Here is a 20445-nt window from a genome sequence, read left to right on the forward strand (position 1 = left end):
CAAGAAAACATTCTATTGATATATATATAGTGTGCTCTGGATCTTTGCCCAAACAGAACAAAAGGGAGGTCTCTGCCCCCCTTTTTTTTACAGAGGTTAAGGTTCTCCTCTGGCCAAGAAGCACCTACATTGATACCAGGACAAATTAATACTCTACCGTGAGAAGTTGAGCGCCAAAATTCTTAACACTAAAAAACCGACTCATAGACTATACAAAAACGAGTGGGACAGAGGGCAGAAGGGCCCAAAAACGAGTGGGACAGAGGACAGAAGGGCCCAAAAACGAGTGGGACAGAGGACAGAAGGGCCCAAAAACCCGTGGGACAGAGGGCAGAAGGGCACAAAAAACCGTGGGACAGAGGGCAGAAGGGCACAAAAACGAGTGGGACAGAGGGCAGAAGGGCACAAAAACGAGTAGGACAGACGGCAGAAGGGCCCAAAAACGAGTGGGACAGAGGGCAGAAGGGCCCAAAAACGAGTGGGACAGAGGGCAGAAGGGCCCAAAAACGAGTGGGACAGAGGGCAGAAGGGCCCAAAAACGAGTGGGACAAATGGCAGAAGGGCCCAAAAACGAGTGGGACAGATGGCAGAAGGGCACAAAAACGAGTGGGACAGAGGGCAGAATCTAATGGCACAGAGGCAAAATACAGAATACAGAAATATAGGGGCAGCTAAGAACAGAAGGCAGAACGGGCAGAGAGGCACGGGGCAGCAAGGGGAACAGAAGGGAAAACTGGGCAGAGACACTGGCAGCGAGGGGTACAGAAGGAAAGACCGGGCAGAGAGAGCACAGGGACAGCGAGGGGAACAGAGGGAAGAAAAAGGGGCACAAACCACGTACAGGCAGCGGGGAAGACAGACAACAGTAGTCGGAGACAACAATGAAAATACAGGCAATACAATAAATTTGCAAACTGCCTTTAAGACCCTTATTTTGGCTCTGTATGTTTGAAAATGCACCATCTTTTCACTTTTTAAAGTAAACGTTTTGAGTGCCATTTGGCGCCGCAGACCCGCACGGTTTGGTTCCTGGCGCACATAGACATGGTTGCAGCGCAGAGACCCTCCACTGCCTCACACAGAGGAAAAAAATTAGAGGGAACATTGATTGTGACCGCCTTGAAGGTGGTTGCATCGTAATTCCTATGGGGAGACAGCGGACAGCTAGTCAGGCGGTCCCATTCCCGACAAGATAGAGCTTGGACGAAAGTCCAACCGTCATCATAATCACTCATATTGTGGACATTGCATCAAAAAGCAGAGACATTTTTTATTGAAGCAGGAGCATCTGAAACATGGCATGCTCTACGTAAAGTGGCCTGTATTTGGGGCACCAGTTGATAAGAGTTTATAGAAATAAAGACTTTGTGTGATCTGCCTAGAATCACACTTTTTGTGTGAAATAACTGATTAGAATCCAGTTGTCTATGATCCAAATTCAGCAGAATTTATAAAAACTTTACCCCTTCTAAATCTTTTCTGAGGGGATATCAATTTATGGCTACCCATTCCCAAACATAGTCCATAGCTCAACTTAGTCTCTTCCAAATTACATGCCAGATTCATCTTAAAATCTGTGAAAAATATACACTTGCTTCTATCAACTGGCAGCAACGTGAAATTCAGTGAAGGTAACTTTTTTATTTTTCATCTTCTAGATGGTTGCACATGTTGACAATGCATACTTTGCAAGGGAAACCTTCAGTGTTAAGTCTTGCATACTGCCTTTAAAAGTGTTCTTTGAGCCCCAGCCCAGTGCCCTGCATCTTCACCCAAGTCCAGGCAGTCTTACTAAGATGTAGACAACCACAGTTACTGCCATCTGGGTTATCTTCTATCTGACACTACTTCATCCCTATGTTTCTCTGCATCTTAAGATACTCTGAACTCTGCAATATGTATCATTCTTATTCTATGAACTGGAGTAACAAAACAAGCAAGGCCCTCTCTGGTTCTTCCAAACATTTACTTACCAGTGTTCCTTGTGTGTAATTAATCTTACAAACCACACCCCTTCACAAGATCCACCTAAAACACGCCCGTGGTCTTTACACTAGGACGTTAGTATAGACAGAGAGAAAAATATAAGTTGGGGTAGCACTAGGCTTATTGGGGCATAGGTTCTATAGGAGTAAGTGTGGCACATTAACCCATGTCACTGACAATTTGAATTCTATGTGCATCCCACATGGTCTGCTAGAATATCGAACAGGCTTTTTGGGCATTCGTTGGCTCTTTCCCAACTAAGAAGGTCTTGAATGCTTCAAACTCTAACTAGATGATCTACGCTGATCTGAGTGGTTGCACAGTTGAAGGTTTCGTGTCCCATAACGCTTTTAGGTTACTGCAGTTGGGGCAGTGCTAAGTCGCTGCTTTTCAGCAGCACATTCAACAGTTATTCAGCAGCATATCAGGACCTCCTTTGCTTTCCTTTAGACACCCCTAATCAGCAAACTACATGAATACAAAAGCTGCAGCCAAGCAAGTTCTAAATCTGAGCCAACGTGACCACATAACTTCTGCCATTCAGGCCCAGCACTGTCTACCTGTGACAAGAAGATTCTTAATCAAAGCTCTATGTGTCGCTCATTGGTGGTTCAAAGGACAGAGCATGTTTTTCTACAATCCAAATTTACAATCTACTCTCAAAAGAGATACTGTATACCTGGAATAGCTCCTTATTTGATTATCCCTCAAACCCCATTAAATGAACCTGACTAGGCATATCTTTCTGTACATAGTAAGGAATAAAAAAATAAAAAAAAGATAATTAGCGTTGATATAAAAGACAGAAAAAGACGTGGCTGTTCCCAAAACATAATTTCAAATGACCTCACTCTACAGCTACTGCTGTGTATGTGTAGAGATCCGAGATTTTGCTACTGACCCCATGGAGTAATGCTTTCTAACATGCCTCCCATAGCATGATTCAAGAATTCTTCTGAACCTCAAGAAAATGAAAACATGCAATACATGCAATACTTATGTATGTCAATCAACAATTCAAACCATGTTCAACAAATGGAGGAAATGTGTGCCTGAGTGGTTTTGGACCTTGTAAGGGGTAAGAAGGGGATATATAAATACAACTGCAATACTTCAGGACTCTGTATTCCATTTTCCACCAGATTCTGCTGCAGGTAAGAAAGTTTGTAGGTGTGCACCCACAAATGTTGGATAGTCCCTACTTGGAATTTTAAAACAGACAAGGTATCACTGTCTCAGTAAAGGCTGTCGGACAGATCCCATGCTGAGACCCTAGCTAAAACTTTTAGAGCTACCAATAATGGGCTCTGGAGAGGGTACATGCAATGTGTGTACAAAAAAACACAGTTGAATTCCCTTCTCTCTCTCCCTCTTTAGGGGACTATTAGCCTATCAAGTAAATTACGCTATAGCTATATGAACTAATCTACTGCAGTGGTTATTAACACTGACTTTTTTGGACCCTTAGCCTCTTGGGCGCTCATGACGAGGTCAGCTCGTCATGAGCCACGGCGCTCCGGTGCTCACGACGAGCTGAGCTCGTCATGACCGCGCCCGTTACATGGAACGCTCGCACGCTGGGCTGATTCCCCTGCTGTGCTGAATGTTCCATTGGAACAGGCGCAGTCATGACGAGCTCAGCTCGTCATGAGCACCGGAACGCCGTGGCTCATGACGAGGTCAGCTCGTCATGAGCATGGGGGCGCTGTACGCCCTCCCGCCCCCCAGCACAGCGGTGGAATCCCACCAGCGGCGAAGGGGTTAATGAACGTAAATAGCAACAAAAAACAGACACGTATACATCAAACAAATACACAAATGACGACATTTCATGTAATTCACAAAACGAATACAGAAATCAGAATTTTAATGTGAAGTCTGGAGCTTTTCAATGTTTTGTATGCTGACTGTAGAGAGGTCAAAACCTCCCTGGTTAAATCTATCAAAAATGCTCAACAAACCCTAATTAAGGAAGCAAGGACCAGGTATAAAGCAATCCTTAAAACCACCAAGATAACCTGGTACTCTCAAAAATGGGGGGGGGGGGGTGTCTAGGAAGCCACTGGAACCATCTTTTAGCATATATTTAGCCATGGAAATAAGTCCAACAGAATGAGACCTGAAGCCAACATCTAACCCATGGACTGGGTGCTCCATTTGCAGGCCCCTTATGGTAAGGGCAAACTAACCAATGTAGAGTGGGATCTGCTTGCTCAGGAGTTGCTGTCCGAGGACCAACCTAGCATGGACCAAGACCCTCTTAGGCCCTGTCAAGAGCCCCTAAACGATATATTGGTATTCACCCTGGCTGAGACACAGCAGGCGATCTCTGAACTGAAAGTTAGAAAGGCCCATGGGCTGGATAAGATCCTGGGGATTTGTTCAAATCTGCGCCAGAGATCTGGTCTCCATACTTAAATCGTATCTGCAAAGCAACTGCAGCAGGGGCAACCATCCCAGATTCCGGGAAGGGAACAGAAATAGTCCCCATATACAAGAAAGACGCGAGATCCGTCCCTGCAAACTATCGCCCAAGTAGCCTGATATCTATACACCAGAAGATCTTCTGCAAACAAATCCTGGGCCATTTAAATACTTGTTTGCAAGATAAATACTTGGTTGGAAGAGAATAGTTGTCCCCTTTTCAGGCAGGATTTCACCCCCAAAAAAGAACAGTAGACAGAGTTTTTAGGTTCTTGATGATGAGATGGAAAACCGTAGTTCTCAATGGAGAACGCCTTTATGTAGCACTGGTGACTTAAGGATGCCTTCAATATGGTCCCCAAAGATAAACACTGGGCAACCTTGAGGGACATGAGTTTCCCTTCCATGCTACTAGAAAGTATTGTGCGACTCCACACCATAAACGATGTCCAAGTAAGATAGGGCCATGAGGGTATAGTAACAGATCTGATTCCAGTAGATAAGGGTGTAAGGCAAGGATGTATCCTTGCCCCAACACTCTTTCTACTGTTTATTAACAGGTGCGTTGACTTCCTAGTGGGATGCATAAACGACTCCCCGGTTCTGGGTGTTGTCAAGATCCTAGCATTGTCATTTGCTGAGGATACCCTCCTGGTGTCAAAACCCCCTAAAGACCTGGGACTATTAATAGAAAGATACCTGGGACTCCTATTAGAAAGAATCAACTGGTTTTGCACTACTAATGACCTCGCCATAAACGCTGATAAAACAAAAAGTATTGCTATTCATCCCCACAAACTATTCCACAGACAATTAGAGTCTCAGATTTTGACTACCTGGGCATACGACTGTCTAGCATCAGCTCATGGAACAGCCAGATAGTCAAGAGTGGGCTACTACTTAATCATAGGGCTGCTGCCAGGCAGAATTCTACCAAAAATGCATCTTTTCATCCAATGTCCCCTCTATTGGAAATCTGGAGAGCCTAAGATATGGTTACTATGGGGTCTGAACTCTGGGGCCATAGCAATGCAACATCGCTAGGAATTGCTGAAAATAAGTTCTTTCAGTCAGCGCTGAGACTCCCCAAAGGTACACCCCAGGTTTTCTTTAGAGTGGACCTAAATGTTTGCCCAAATGTGGCAACAGTGAGATTAGATCATCTTATACTGGCTGAGACTATGGCTGGTCCCTGAGCTAGAAAGCTAAAGGAAATGATTAAAGGATATTCTCCTAACCGCCAGGTGTGTTGAAACTTTGCAGTGGCTAAGCTGAGACTCCCCCAAGGTACGCCCTGGGATTTCTTTAGAGTGGACCTAAATGTTTGTCCAATTGTGGCAATAGTGAGACTAGATCCTGTTAGACTTGGCATCATTGGCGCGAGTCTCCCATTTTTATGGATTGCCTCCTCTGTTTTGATATGTTTTTGCTGGTTTTATGCTTTTGTCACTGTGCCACTGCTATTCAGTGCCACAGTGCAAGTGCTCCCTTTGTTAAACTGATGTACTAATTAGTGATTCCATGATTGGGTTATTTGATTTACTTGTCAGACTCTAGTACAGTGCACCATGGGTGCCCAGGGCTTGTAAATCAAATGCTGCTGGTGGGCGTGCAGCACTGGTTGTGCCACCCACAGAAGCAGCTTGTAAAGTGTGTCTCAGGCCTGCCATTGCAAGGCCTGTGTGCAGTCTAGCACTGCCATGTCGACTTGGCAAGTGCACCCCCTTGCCAGTCCTTAAACCTTCCCTTTGCTTCATATCAGTCACCCCTATGGTAGGCCCAAGGGCACGGTGCATTGCAAGTATAAGGTAGGACATAATCTGATGCGTGTAGCATGCCCTAATAGTGACTTACAGCCATTTTCGTTTTTCACTATTGCAAGGCTACCTGTTCTCCATAGGCTAGAATGGGCAGTTAGATTATTACATTCTTATAATCCTAACTGACTCAGGAAACATGGTAGAAATTCGAATTTAGTATGCCTGAACTCAGAATGATAAAAATACATCTTTTAGTAAAGTTGGTTTTAGTATTCTGTGTTTGAAAATGCCACTTTTAGAAAATGGGCATTTTCTTGCCTAACTGTCCAGGTCTAACTCTGCTAGGTTGTGTATTCCTTGTCTGAGTGACAGGGCTGGGGGATTCAGGAGACAGGCTGTGGCAGCCCAGTGGTGAATAGAGAGATCTGCATCTAGATGTGAGGGAGGAGTTGCAGCTGGGACCTGAATAGGGCCGAGCCTTCCCTCTACAATGCTGGCTCCGCCCCCTGTGGTGTGTCAGATGTCTCTGCCCTTCACTGTGAAAGGAGGGAAGGAATCATGCCAACAAAGTGCTTCAGAGCTGTGCCTTCCCTCCCCTGTGCTGGCTCAACCTCCGGTGGGGCGGCTGATGTCTCTGCCCTGCACAGTTAAAGGAAGAAGAGAGTCATGTAAACAAAGTGTTCAGGAACTAGTTTGGACTAGGCAGAGGCCTCTCTTCCTTCAGAGAACAAAGGATTTTGGAGTATAAATATTGGAACCCTGATCCCAAGAAATTAGATCACTTCTGCAACAAGAAACCTTTTGCCAAAGAGAAGAACCAGGGAAGCTGCAGGAGTTTTACTGCCTCTCTGCCAGTGTGCTGTTTGCTGGGTTGGCCTGCAGTGGTTGCTTCATTGCCAAGGAAAGGAGAAGGAACTTTTTAAGGACTTTTATTATCTACAGAATATTCTCCAAGGGCTTGAACTGTGCTTGCCTCCTGCTGAAGTCTCGGGGACAAAAGACATCATCTCCAGCTCCCCCCTGAATTACCATGCTGGAAATTCTGACTACAGACATTTGCATGTCGTTGGGAGCTGGAAGCGCGACGCAGAGAAGAAGTGTGTCACCGCCGCAGCTGAAATTGTCGCATTGCCGGAAAAGCGAGCCTTTGCCGCCGCTCCCTGGAAGCGTGTGTTCATTGAAGCTGCCTGCTGTCGCATCACCGGAGAAGAGTGACTCAACCGAGAGAGTCGCCATCGCATTACCGGAGAGGAGTACAGAGTCATAGCATGGTTGACAGGGCGCCTACGCATCGTCATCGCATCATCATTTAAGTGTCGCCTACCTGGATGACATTGCAGTGTTCAGCGCCAGTTGGGAAGAACATCTGCACCACCTCTGGGAAGGCAGACCTCACGATCAAGGCGAGTAAGTGCCAGATCGGGCAGGGTTCCATGGTGTACTTGGGTCACCAGGTAGAAGGGGCCAGGTGGTGCCCCTACAACGCAAGATTGATAGCATCCTGGCATGGAAACCCCCAAAGACTCAGACAACAGGTGAGAGCCTTTTTAGGACTCACAGGGTACTATAGGAGGTTTGTCAAGGGGTATGGCAACATTGTTGCACCCTTGACTGAGCTGACTTCCATGAAGCTGCCCACGAAAGTGAACTGGACTGACACCTGTCAGAAGGCTTTTTACGCCCTGAAGACTGCCATGTGCACAGCACCCGTGCTTCAGGCGCCCAACTTCTCGAAAGAATTCATTGTACAGACGCTTCAGAGCATGGTGTGGGGGCTGTTCTATCACAGATTAATGAGGAGGGCCTAGACCAACCTGTAGCCTTCATCAGTAGGAGGTTACTTCCACGGGAACAGAGGTGGAGTGCAATGGAGTGTGAGGCATTCGCTGTGGTCTGGGCACTGAAGAAGTTGAGACCATACTTATTTGTTACTCACTTCCAGCCATTTTCGTTTTTCACTATTGCAAGGCTACCTGTTCCCTATAGGCTAGAATGGGCTGTTAGATTATTATTCTTATAATCCTAACTGACTCAGGGAACATGGTAGAAATTTGAATTTAGTATGCCTGAACTCAGAATGATAAAATACATATTTTCGTACAGTTGGTTTTAGTATTCTGTGTTTAAAAATGCCACTTTTAGAAAGTAGGGATACAAAAGGGGATGATGGACGGAGCGTTTAAGCAAATCAAACACTCACCCCCAGTCAACTGATCTGGGTTTAATCCATCACCATTCTTTAATTCACTCAGCCACCCCAGTTCAGACATGGCTATATGCAAATCAGTCTGACCCTGTGCCTCGTGGGAACAGTCCAGCCCGAACTGCCAAGCCATGTCTTCCCTGGACCGGAAACAAGCATCCTGGGACCGGTTTCGGATTCATAATCCTCATCAGCCAGGCTATCTTGAATCCAGTGGCCAAGTGAACAAGGGACTCACGTCTGAGCATACCCTGCCACACTTAGGGCGAACAAAGCGATACAAAAGGGGATGATGGACGGAGCGTTTAAACAAATCAAACACTCACCCCCAGTCAACTGATCTGGGTTTAATCCATCACCATTCTTTAGTTCACTCAGCCACCCCAATTCAGACATGGCTATATGCAAATCAGTCTGACCCTGTGCCTCGTGGGAACAGTCCAGCCCGAACTGCCAAGCCATGTCTTCCCTGGACCGGAAACAAGCATCCTGGGACCGGATTCGGATTTATAATCCTCATCAGCCAGGCTATCTTGAATCCAGTGGCCAAGTGAAAGTAGGCATTTTCTTGCCTAACTGTCCAGGCCAGCCTCTGCTAGGTTGTGTATTCCTTGTCTGGGTTGTTGGTCACAGATAGGACGTATGAAAACTTGGTACTTACAAATGTCTACATGCAGTGGGGGTGCCACGGGGAATATAGGGTATATAATATAATGTTAGCAGACTTCCCTGACTGTATTTCTTCTAGACAAGATATAGCATTAGCGAAGTATTTGGAGGCAAAGGGGTTTTTCAGTCTGAATGGTAGGATAGTAACCAATTGCCAGCAAAACAAACTTTTAAAATAGGCACACAACATTGCCCTATTGATTAGGTCTTTCTTCATGGATGGAATTTTGCAACAGTAAAAGAGTTTTGGATTATTCAAAGAGAAGGTAGCGATCATAATCCCTTGCAATTTGAATTATTTAGTGGACCTAAGAGCCACCGCGTTATAGTATTTACTCAACAATTAGAGTACCCTAAGCGCTTGACAACAAGATTAACAGATAAATATTTGGTAAAATTGGCTAACTTTCAACAGACGTTAAACTTGACAATTGTTAGGGGTCAGAAATTGGAATAATTTGAAGAAACAATAGAACATGTACAATGTCTCGGAGTACAATCACAAAATAAGAAAGTATGCCCTATTGAGAAGCGAACAACGCAAGAAAGGCAAGCTAAGTGGTTCAATGTGGAATGTATGAATAAGAAAAGGTTATTAAGGAGAGAAGAGAGAATCTTTAGAGCTAGATATGACCAGGGTAGATTTATAAAACTGAACAAGTTGAGAAAGGATTATAAAATTTTAATTAGGAACCAGAAAAGGATTTATAAAGAGAAATGCTGGAAAAATCTGTTGGAAACCATTGAAGCAAAAAAAATGTACGGGTGTTTTGGAAGTTGATACAGGAAGCCTCAGGACAGCCCCCCGGGGCTATGAGCTGTTTACTGGAAGAAGCAGCACGGGACGAGTACTTAGGTGAACTGTATGGTACAAGTAAAGCATCTGAAGTAAGCGAAAAATTACATTGGGGAGGGGTAATTGAAGATATATAAACGTACTTCACAGTAGAAAATGTAAAGCATACTATAAGAAAGCTAAAGTTAACCGGTGCAGCAAGACCGGATAACCTTCCCGCCATCATAATAAAGGCACAGCTAAACGGGTGGGGTGAATTCCTATCACAAATATTCTTGGCCATATTAGAATCGGGCCAAATCCCCAACAATTGGAGGGGGGGCAGAAATTAGATCTATAAATAAGAAGGGAGATACGAAAGCCCCGAAAAACAATAGATTAACTTGCTGGATGTTGGTGAGAAAGTCTTTGCTAAAATAATTCTGGGTAGATTGAAGGATTGGGTGGAGCATTGGTCGATTGTGTCTGTGGAACAGTGTGGCTTTCTGGAAGGCCACTATGATTGACCACTGTTTTGCCCCATGGGCGGTCGCGCAGAAGTCTGGAGAGGGGAACTGTTACTTCCGTGCGGCATTCAACCTGGTAGATCGGAAGTGCCTATGTGAGACCCTGAGAAAATATGACATCCCAGAAGGACTATTTGTTGTAATACAGGAGTAACACAAACGGAATTGGGTATACTATACGAACGGAGTCGAGTCCTCCCTGTCTGCTCTTTCATTGGATGTGCCAAAATTTTATCAAACCCCCCCTCCCGATTCTGGCATACGCCAATGATGCGGTACTGATGGCAAGAACTGGGTTGGCCTTACAAAAACTATCAAAGCTTACTCCATCTTTATGGCTTCCCTTGACCTGAAAGTCAATTAAACAAAATCATTTATAATTGTTGCCAGAAAGGCGAGGTGAGAAACATCCCCACTTCCAGATGGAGGGCAAGGAAATAAAGGTGGTGGACTCCTTTTTATATCCAGGAGTGCTCTTTGACAAGGACCACTCCTGGTCTAAATTAGTAAAAACAAGAGGCCAGGGCATGCAAAGAAGCCTCAACGCTGTTAAGAGATCCGCAAAATAGTTGGGCAGAAGCCCATTGGATGCACTTAAAAACATATATTTAGCTAAAGTAAAATCAGCCGTTACATATGGAGCAGGTGTTTTTTGGGGGATGGTTAACATTGGTACTATACAGCAAATAGAAGACTCCTTTTTTTAAAATTGTGTCTCTTTACCACGATGAGCCCCAAACCACATCTTACATCTTGAAGTGGGGCTTCCGTATTTCAGTGACTCCATAAGGATGGCCCCGGTCCTCCTGTGGTTGTCAATATGGCAGAGAACTACGGTCGACCTGACACAAACCATTATAAGAGAATGCTGTATTCCAGATCATTATAAAAGGATCAGGTGGCTAAATTATGTAGAAACAGTACTGAAAACCCTAGGGATGGCAAAACTTTTTCAGGACCCCGACACTTGCAAAGACGTCAAGAAGAAAAGGTTAACGGATCTATATTCCTAAAGAGCAGAGCAAGCCCTTAGGGAAAAAAAAAACAGATCAGTCTTCTACTGCATATGACCTGGTTCCACCATTATCAGGAGAGGGTTTTCATTATTTATCTCGCATAAACAATTCGCAGCACAGATTCATATTATTACGCTTCAGATTGAATATGATCCCGATACTCTTGGCCTACCCACAAAATAAATGTAGATTAGCAGATCTTGCTCCCTGCCGCTGTAACAACCATGCTGTCCAGTCGGACCGGCATATTATACTATTTTGTGATAACTACTTTGAGAAAAGGAAAATATTTATACTTCCAATTCTTAGGCACCATAAATTTAGGCAATGCCGGGTCGCCATGTATTTTCTAAAGGCTTTACCAGACCCATTTGTATGTTTTTGTGTTGCTTCATTTCTATGGGCCTGTTTTAGGAAGAGGAAAAAGGTGGGACCACTTGTTGATAGTAGTGTGTAATTTTTAATTATGAACCGTTCTCTCCTTTTATACAAATGATTTAAAGGTCCTATTTCTGATCACAGCAAACTTGTTTAATACTTATTTTAACAAATGTAAATATGTATTTAATAACGTGAAATTATTTTATATGAGCTATTGTGCTTTTATGGTCTATTTACAAACGATTGAATAAAGCTGTGTGACTTTGGGTCAAGTCAAGTCAAGTCATAAAATTTATATAGCGCACTACATACCCAGAGGGTTTCAAGGCGCTTAGGAGGGGGAGGAGGATTATTTGTCAAATATCCACGTTTTAAGCTGCTTTCTGAACGCTAGGTGATTCTGGGTGAGGCGAAGGTAAGCGGGGAGTGAGTTCCATGTTTTGGCAGCCAGGTATGAGAAGGATCTGCCTCCCATGGTGGTCTTGTTGATGCGAGGTACAGTGGCGAAGGCTTGGCTGGAAGAGCGAAGTTGGCGGGAGGGGGTGTAGAAGGACAGTCGAGAGTTGAGGCAATCTGGTCCGATGTCGTAGAGTGATTTGTGTGCGTGGGTAAGCAGACGGAAAGTAATCCTCTTATTGACGGGTAGCCAGTGGAGGTCTTTAAGGTGACCAGAGATGTGTTCGTTGCGTGGGATGTCTAAAATGAGCCTGGCTGAGGCGTTTTGGATTCGTTGTAGTTTCTTCTGGAGTTTAGCGGTGGTACCTGCGTAGAGGGTGTTTCCGTAGTCCAGTCGGCTCGTGACTAGAGCGTGGGTGACCGTTTTCCTTGTTTCGGTGGGGATCCAGCGAAAAGTTTTTTTGAGCATGCGAAGAATGTTAAAGCAGGAAGAGGATACGGCGCTGACTTGTCTGTTCATTGAGAGTGAAGAATCCAGGATGACGCCAAGGTTCCGTGCGTGGTCTGTCGGGATGGGTGCATTTCCGAGGGCTTCCGGCCACCAGGAGTCGTCCCATGCAGAGGGGGATTTACCTAAGATGAGGACTTCTGTTTTGTCTGAGTTCAGTTTCAGGCGGCTTTGTTTCATCCATTCGGCGACTTCTTTCATTCCTTCGTGTAGGTTAGTTTTGGCGGTGCTGGGGTCCTTGGTGAGAGATAGGATCAGTTGAGTGTCATCCGCGTAAGAGATGATGTTGAGGTTGTGTTGGCGGGCGATGGCCGCGAGGGGGCTCATGTATACGTTGAAGAGGGTGGGACTGAGTGAGGATCCTTGTGGTACGCCGCAGATGATTTCAGAGGCCTCGGACTTGAATGGTGGGAGGCGGACTCTCTCGGTTCTTCCGGTGAGGAACGAGGTGATCCATTCCAGTGCCTTTCCTTGGATTCCGATGTTTCTGAGGCGTTGTAAAAGGGTGCTGTGGCAGACTGTGTCGAAGGCTGCAGAGAGGTCGAGGAGGATGAGGGCGACTGTGTCTCCATTGTCAAGTAGAGTTCGAATGTCGTCTGTTGCAGCGATGAGGGCGGTCTCAGTGCTGTGTTTGGCTCGGAAGCCAGATTGTGAGGGGTCGAGTGATTTGTTGGCTTCGAGGAAGGCGGCGAGCTGGTTGTTGACAGCTTTCTCAATTACTTTGGCCGGGAATGGAAGAAGCGAGATGGGGCGGTAGTTTTTGAGTTCGGTGGGGTCTGCTGTTGGTTTTTTCAGAAGGGCGGTGAGTTCAGCGTGTTTCCAGTCTTCTGGGAAGGTAGCGGAATGGAAGGAGCAGTTGATGACGTCTCGGAGGTGCGGAGCTATGACGGAGTCTGCTTTGTTGAAGATGTGGTGAGGGCATGGGTCTGTGGGGGATCCAGAGTGGATGGAATTCATCAGGCGGATGGTGTCCTCAGTGGAGATTGGGTTCCAGGCTATAAGGGTGTTAACAGGGGGAAGATGGTCAGCTGATGGTAGGGTGGGTTGGCTTCCGGGTTGGTTGTCAAAGCTGTTGTGGATGTCAGCAATCTTGTTGTGGAAAAAAGAGGCTAGGGAATCGCAGAGGGTTTGAGAGGGGGTGATGTCGTTGGAGTTGGCCGAGGGGTTGGAAAATTCCTTGACGATGTTGAAAAGTTCCTTGCTGTTGTGGGCGTTGTTGTCAAGTCGATCCTTGAATGCTGTTTTCTTGGCTTTTCGGATCAGTTGGTGGTGAGTACGGATGGCGCTTTTGAAGGCGTCCTTGGTGCTGGTGGATGGGTCTTTTTTCCAGGCCTTTTCGAGGGAGCGGCAGAGTTTCTTGGACTTCTTGAGGTCATCGTTGAACCATGAGGCCTTCTTGATGCCAAGATTGTGTTGACGTTTTTTCAGTGGTGCTAAGGTGTCGGCGGTGTTGGACAACCATAGGGTGAGGTTGGAGGCGGCTTCGTTGGCGTTAGAAGAGAGGGCTGGGGAGGTTAGAAGGAGCGATGTGGAGATCTGCTCCGTGGTGATTTTGTTCCAGTTTCTTTGTAGAGTTGGTTGGAGGTGGATGATGGGTTTCGGCTTGTTGTAGGTGAAGTGAACGCAGCTGTGGTCAGTCCAGAGGAGATCCGTAGTGTGGCTGAAGGAGACATGGTTGCTGGAGGTGAAGATGGGGTCGAGTGTGTGACCTGCGATGTGGGTGGGGGAGGTGACCAGTTGTTTAAGTCCGAGGTTGGCGAGGTTGTCCGAGAGGGTGGCGGTGTTGCGGTCGTTGATCTTTTCAAGGTGAAAGTTGAGGTCTCCCAGAAGGATGTAATCTTTGGAGGGGAGCGCGTGTGGAGTGATGAAGTCTGTGATGTCTTCACTGAATTTTGCGCGGGGTCCTGGTGGTCTGTAGAGGAGGGTGCCTCGGAGTGTGGTTTTGGGGTCGATGTGGATCTGGAAGTGAAGGTGTTCGGAGTTAGCGAGGTTGGTGTCAGAGCTGGTTGAGATGCGGATTGATTTCTTATGGACGATAGCGATTCCTCCTCCTGTATGGTCGGTGCGGTCTTTGCGTGTGATCTTATAGTCATCAGGGATAGCGATGGCGATGTCAGGGGCGGAGGAAGCGTTCATCCATGTTTCCGTTAGGAAGGCGACGTCAGGAGAGATGGTGTCTAGTAGGTTCCAAAGGTCAATGGCGTGTCTGTGGACCGAGCGGGTGTTGAGAAGGATGCATTCTAGGTGGTTGGGGTCGGGAGGCTGTGTTGTGGTCGTAGCGGAGATGTTGTCGGTGCCGCTGAATTTGCAGGAGTAGCATGAGAAAGGTCCATGGGTGCGTCCAGGAGCGGCTTGGACGCAGGTGGGGGCGCGACCGGGGTTAAGGGCTAGGAGGGTGGCGGCATCGTAGGTGACGCGGGGGGGATGGGTAGCGCGACGGGCAGGGGGTCTGGCGCTGGGCGCGGTCCAGGCGCGGACGGGCGTAGACGGGCTTACCTTTGGCGCACCTTCGGCGCGGATTGGGCGCGGATTGGGCGCGGTCGCTGCGCGTGAACGCTGCGCGTTAAAGCTACTGTCATATATAGATAGTGGAGGGGGCGGAGCGTGGGAGGGTCAGCTGGGAGGCGGGATCAGAGAGGCGGGTCAGGGGAGAGGAAAACACAAAATGGAGGGCAAAGTGAAACTAAAAGCAGCAGCGAGGGCACAGCACAATGATAGTCAGCAGGCAGCTAAAGGCTCTCAATTCCACCACAATACCTCTGCCAAAGCGTCACTCAGAGACTACTAACGTTCCAGCACAGCGCAGCAATGAGGTGCAGGTAATTAACACAGAGCGCCAATGTTGAAGAAAAGATACACGCGGTAAGCTTAAAGGCTATGTGGCACAGAGCGAGATGCGGAAAATATAATTACAACAGGCACAATTCAGATAATGGCAATGAAGTTTTTAAATCGCTGCGCGAGTAGGAGCTTCAGAACGCGATAGCGTTTGTTAATGGCAACGATACCAGGCGTAGTCAGGCGAGTTTGGGTGCACAGGGCTTCAGCTGCGGTGCAGGTGATCTCAGTTAAGATTCTGGCAGGAGAGCGAGGGGAGCGACCGTTCAGGAAGGAATCCCGGCGGTCACAGCTAGGTACGGGCTGGGGAGAGTCTGTTCTTCGTGTGTGGGAGGGTCAGCTGGGAGGCGGGATCAGAGAGGCGGGTCAGGGGAGAGGAAAACACAAAATGGAGGGCAAAGTGAAACTAAAAGCAGCAGCGAGGGCACAGCACAATGATAGTCAGCAGGCAGCTAAAGGCTCTCAATTCCACCACAATACCTCTGCCAAAGCGTCACTCAGAGACTACTAACGTTCCAGCACAGCGCAGCAATGAGGTGCACGTAATTAACACAGAGCGCCAATGTTGAAGAAAAGATACACGCGGTAAGCTTAAAGGCTATGTGGCACAGAGCGAGATGCGGAAAATATAATTACAACAGGCACAATTCAGATAATGGCAATGAAGTTTTTAAATCGCTGCGCGAGTAGGAGCTTCAGAACGCGATAGCGTTTGTTAATGGCAACGATACCAGGCGTAGTCAGGCGAGTTTGGGTGCACAGGGCTTCAGCTGCGGTGCAGGTGATCTCAGTTAAGATTCTGGCAGGAGAGCGACCGTTCAGGAAGGAATCCCGGCGGTCACCTGTTGATCGGGGGTCCAAATTGACCGGGGGTCCAAATTGATATGGATACGGTTGGGACATTGACACGGAAAATAGCGATTAATAGCGGTTTAAGACCGGGCTGTGTGCTGGCCCCTCTACTTTTTGGCATATTTTGAGCAGATCTGCCATCTATGTTGGAGGTAGATAAAAGTGCAAGACCAATAATGAACGGAAAACAATTATTGTGTTTACTGCATGCAGATGATTCAGTAATCCTTGACCAAACAGAGGTGGGCCTAAAAAGAAAATTAAATGCATTCAGAGACTATTGTGTGGCAAAGCATTTAACTGTGAACATGGATGAAACCAAAATGTTATGCTTCGGAAAAAGATCAGCAGTGTGATTGGTATTTCAGCCCAACACAACTGGAAATAGTGAACGAATACAAATGTCTTGGGAGTCTGGTTTGATAGGTCCCTAAGGTGGCACACACAACTGGAGGCCCTGAAAGCTAAGGCCCATATATCAGTGTGTGGATTGAAAAAATTTAACTGTGTCTATGGGGAAATGTCCCACAGACCGTTGATAAAGGCCTACAATGCCATAATTCCCCCAGTCCCCCCAACTACTTTAAAGAGCAGAAGTTCTCTGCTTAAGTGTTAAAAGCAGATGGGATACTGAGGAAGGTAAATGTATAAAATCCCTAATGTCGTTACAGGACTCATCTATGATCCAGAGAATTAGATTTGAGCTGGGAATGACATCATGGAATGTACATGTTCAATTGGCTCTATTAAGTTTTTGGAAAAGAAAGGTTCCGGGAGAGGACCAGAAAGTGTCGCAATGGTGTAAAAATTAGATCCAGCATAGCGACTTAAAATGGGCCAACGAGGGCAGAAAGAAATTGTATTCTGTTTGTGGGAACCTAAAGGTGAGAATATGTAAACAGACATTACAAGTAGAAGCTACTAAGAGCGAACTCAGAACTCTAGGGAAAGGTCTGTCTAGGATGGATGACGTGGAGTATCCAAGAAAAAAAAAAACATTCAGTACAATTTATGATAGTTGGCTGAAAGAAACCTGGTACCCCTACTTGGATACAATACCTAATTGATGGCTCAGGGCATAAGTATTACAATTGGGAATTGGCATCAATCCCTGTACGATAAATGGAGAATAAAAAACAAATGATGCAACCCGATTGCAAATGTACATGTATGATATGCACAAAATATGATTTTGCAAGTATTAGTGGATTTAAAAGTATTAGCCCTGCGGAAACTTTTTACGTCTCATCTTTTTAAAATATGGTACCGTATCACATGCACAGGCTGTTGAACTCCTCATAGATATGTCAAACCTTGACATTGCAATAGCTATTGGGAGATATATGAATGCTGTAAAAAGGTTTTTTATGGAAAATGAAATTGAAGATTGAAAGTCATGATGAAATCGGTTTTTAGATAGTTTTATCTGATATAATTTTTTAGAAATGATCACTTAATAGGAATTTTTATTATTTTTTAAATATTTATGTCCATATACATGTGTGTCTATGTTCTATATATTGAGTAATAGTGTAATTTTGTTATGAAGTGTATGGAAATCAGTCTATTTAATGGCAACTGTTGATGAAATTGTGATGATTTTAGAATATAACAATATATATGTGTTATGTTGTTTAAAGAACCGTGATCTAACTAAACGTTGCTTTGACTGACCGGCATTGCTAAAAAATATTCACTCAGTGAACTCTATGTGGACAGTTTGTCAGCTATGAGGAAGATGCTGGTATAATGCTACTACCTGTGTTGACTACCTTCTCTGCTCTAGACCGTGTTGGCGCTGGTGGACAATTTGTAATACTGAAGGTGAAGAAATAATAACGCAAGTTAACGGACGAGCTCCGCGGACAGCCCTTTAAGTGTTGATATACCGTGTTTCACCACGTTTACCCGGCACACCCCTTTATCGGTAGAAGCAAGCCTCCCTCTTCACCAGAGCATGCTCGGAAGCTAGGACCTCCGCCGCTACCTGCCAAAGAACTCAGATATGGTCATCATCACTGTCGCCCAGCCAGACACAGAGAGGGTCGCAGCGAACATCCTCAGCCTCCCGAACACCGGGGTTAGCACGGTAGGAAGAGACGAGTGGGCCGGATACACCCCGCGCGCCGACTTGCTGCATTCTCGGGAGAACAGGCAACAATACCGGTGCAAGTTGTAGCATTGATAAAAAATATAACAACCCTACACCCATAATGAAGCCCTCCCACCCCCAGCAATTCGCACTCAGCAACAGATAATCCGGTACCCACCGACAGCATTCTCGAACAGCAAACCGAGCGCAACCTCCTCTCGCGAGAAACCACTCTCTCGCGAGACTGCAATGTCAAGAGCGTGACCTTCAGTGATGTTTCAGCCACAAACAATAGGCATGCCGGGACTTGTAGTTTCATTGTCCCTTTTAAATGTCATGCGAGTCTTTACATGTTTAATGCCGTTGTTTGCAAATGCAGGACTGCCTCAAAGTAAGTATCATAATGTGGATCAAGTTGATGATTTAGGATTAACACATCCAGAGGACTGAAGGTAGCTTGAGCCTGCCCCCTAATTGGATACGGTATATAGAAGATACATCCTCCCCTATAAACAACACCGCTCTCTCTCTCTGGCCGAAAGAGCACGCCTCCCTGACACTTTTACTTACGCCACGCCAAAAAATGCACTAAATAAATAAAATTTTAAAAATAAATAATAATAATTCTCATCCCAGGGACACCCAGCCCACCACGCCCCACATCCCATGCTCCTCCCCGGCCGAGGGTACTGCAATGGTCAGAGCGTAGCCCATTGTATACATCCTAAGCCCGCCCCTCCAACCGTTACAACCAGTTAGGTGGGGGAGATCTCTTCCGAGCTCCACCCCGGGGAGGGTCCGAGGGCGGTCCCTACCCCCAGGCGCCCCCGGCCTCCACCACCTCTCACTGTCTGCCTGTGCTGCACGTCCCACCGCTACATACCGGTGAGTACTGAGAGGGCAGTCCTGCACGGGGGGCTATTTATATACTGTATGCAAAGCGGCGGCTACAACAGCACCTGCTGCTTGTTCCTCACCCCGGCCAAAACCTGCATGTGTCCCGCGCAGTGACACAGGCGCCCATCCAAGGGCAAACGCCGCAGTCTGACCAGCAGAGCCTCGGGGTCGTCGCATTCAGTGAGCCCCCACTGACAGCTGACGCCTGAGAGCTGCCCCCACTATCCAAACACCAGCTGATACTCTGATCCACCGCTGACACCTCCACACCTCTAAACATTACAAACCCTGACTTCGCCATCACACCTACTATCCGATGACACTTCTAAACCACCCCTGACTCCTCCAGACTCCTTTTAATATCCCAAATGTTGACTTCTCCATAGCCCATGACATCCGACCACTAGTGACGCATTTGCGTTTCTCCACAGAAGGTAGCTGTAGGTCTCTGGTCCTGGACGGCTCCCCCACTACTTGTTGTCTCTAGGGTTGTTGGGCACTCACGCTGTTTGTTTGTAAGCATAGCACGGGTCGACTTTGCTGACCTACCCCTTACTTCCCTTCCTCCCCGCCTGCTTTGTTATTTTTTTATTTTGCAGATTTATATAGCGCGATCTAGACCCGAAGGTATTTGGAGCACTTTACGGGAGCACCTGTCACTTTACACGAGCACCAGTCAATTTACATGAGCACCAGTCACTTTACACGAGCACCAGTCACTTTACACGAGCACCAGTCACTTTACACAAGGACACATTTGTTGTCAGTAGAGAGGCGTTCATGTGTGAATCGGATTGCATTTGTTTTTCTGTAATTGAAAGGAATGCCGCAGCACAAAGCAGTGGGTAGTGGTTCGAGTTTTTGAGGTGGTGAATGTTCCATTGTTTAGGAAGGAGCAAGCGTTGTTACTTCTCCCCCCTAAAGAAGTATTAGTTGGTGGCGGGGGTCTCTCCACGACGGTTTTGGTTTATGATTTGTCTTGCTCTTTCAGTTCCTTAACCAGCGGTACATAAGCTGAGGAGTTACACCATTTTACATAAACGCACTGACATAGGAGGAAATCTCACAAATGAGTATTTATTTTTATTTTGTAATTGCAGTTTTTATTTATATAGCACAGA

General features: G+C 46.4%; 2 protein-coding genes across 4 annotated transcripts in view; one reads left to right on the plus strand and one right to left on the minus strand.

The window, feature by feature from the left end:
- The window catches only part of SHLD1 (shieldin complex subunit 1), a 55491-nt gene extending 36782 nt beyond the window's left edge, over positions 1 to 18709 (minus strand). The window contains exon 1 of one of the 2 annotated variants that reach the window (XM_078644320.1): positions 18606 to 18709. The gene's annotated coding sequence lies outside the window, so the exon portion shown is untranslated. Of the gene's footprint in view, positions 1 to 18322; positions 18527 to 18605 lie in introns of those variants that run through there. The other variant, XM_078644327.1, reaches the window with a different exon arrangement.
- Positions 18710 to 19120: 411 nt separating this feature from the next.
- AGL (amylo-alpha-1,6-glucosidase and 4-alpha-glucanotransferase) overlaps positions 19121 to 20445 on the plus strand; it is a 421834-nt gene continuing 420509 nt past the window's right edge. The window contains exon 1 of one of the 2 annotated variants that reach the window (XM_078644341.1): positions 19121 to 19312. The gene's annotated coding sequence lies outside the window, so the exon portion shown is untranslated. The remainder of the gene's footprint in view (positions 19313 to 20445) is intronic. The other variant, XM_078644358.1, reaches the window with a different exon arrangement.

The sequence above is a fragment of the Lissotriton helveticus genome, chromosome 1_1 (genome assembly GCF_964261635.1).
Source record: "Lissotriton helveticus chromosome 1_1, aLisHel1.1, whole genome shotgun sequence".
Lineage (NCBI taxonomy): Eukaryota > Metazoa > Chordata > Amphibia > Caudata > Salamandridae > Lissotriton > Lissotriton helveticus.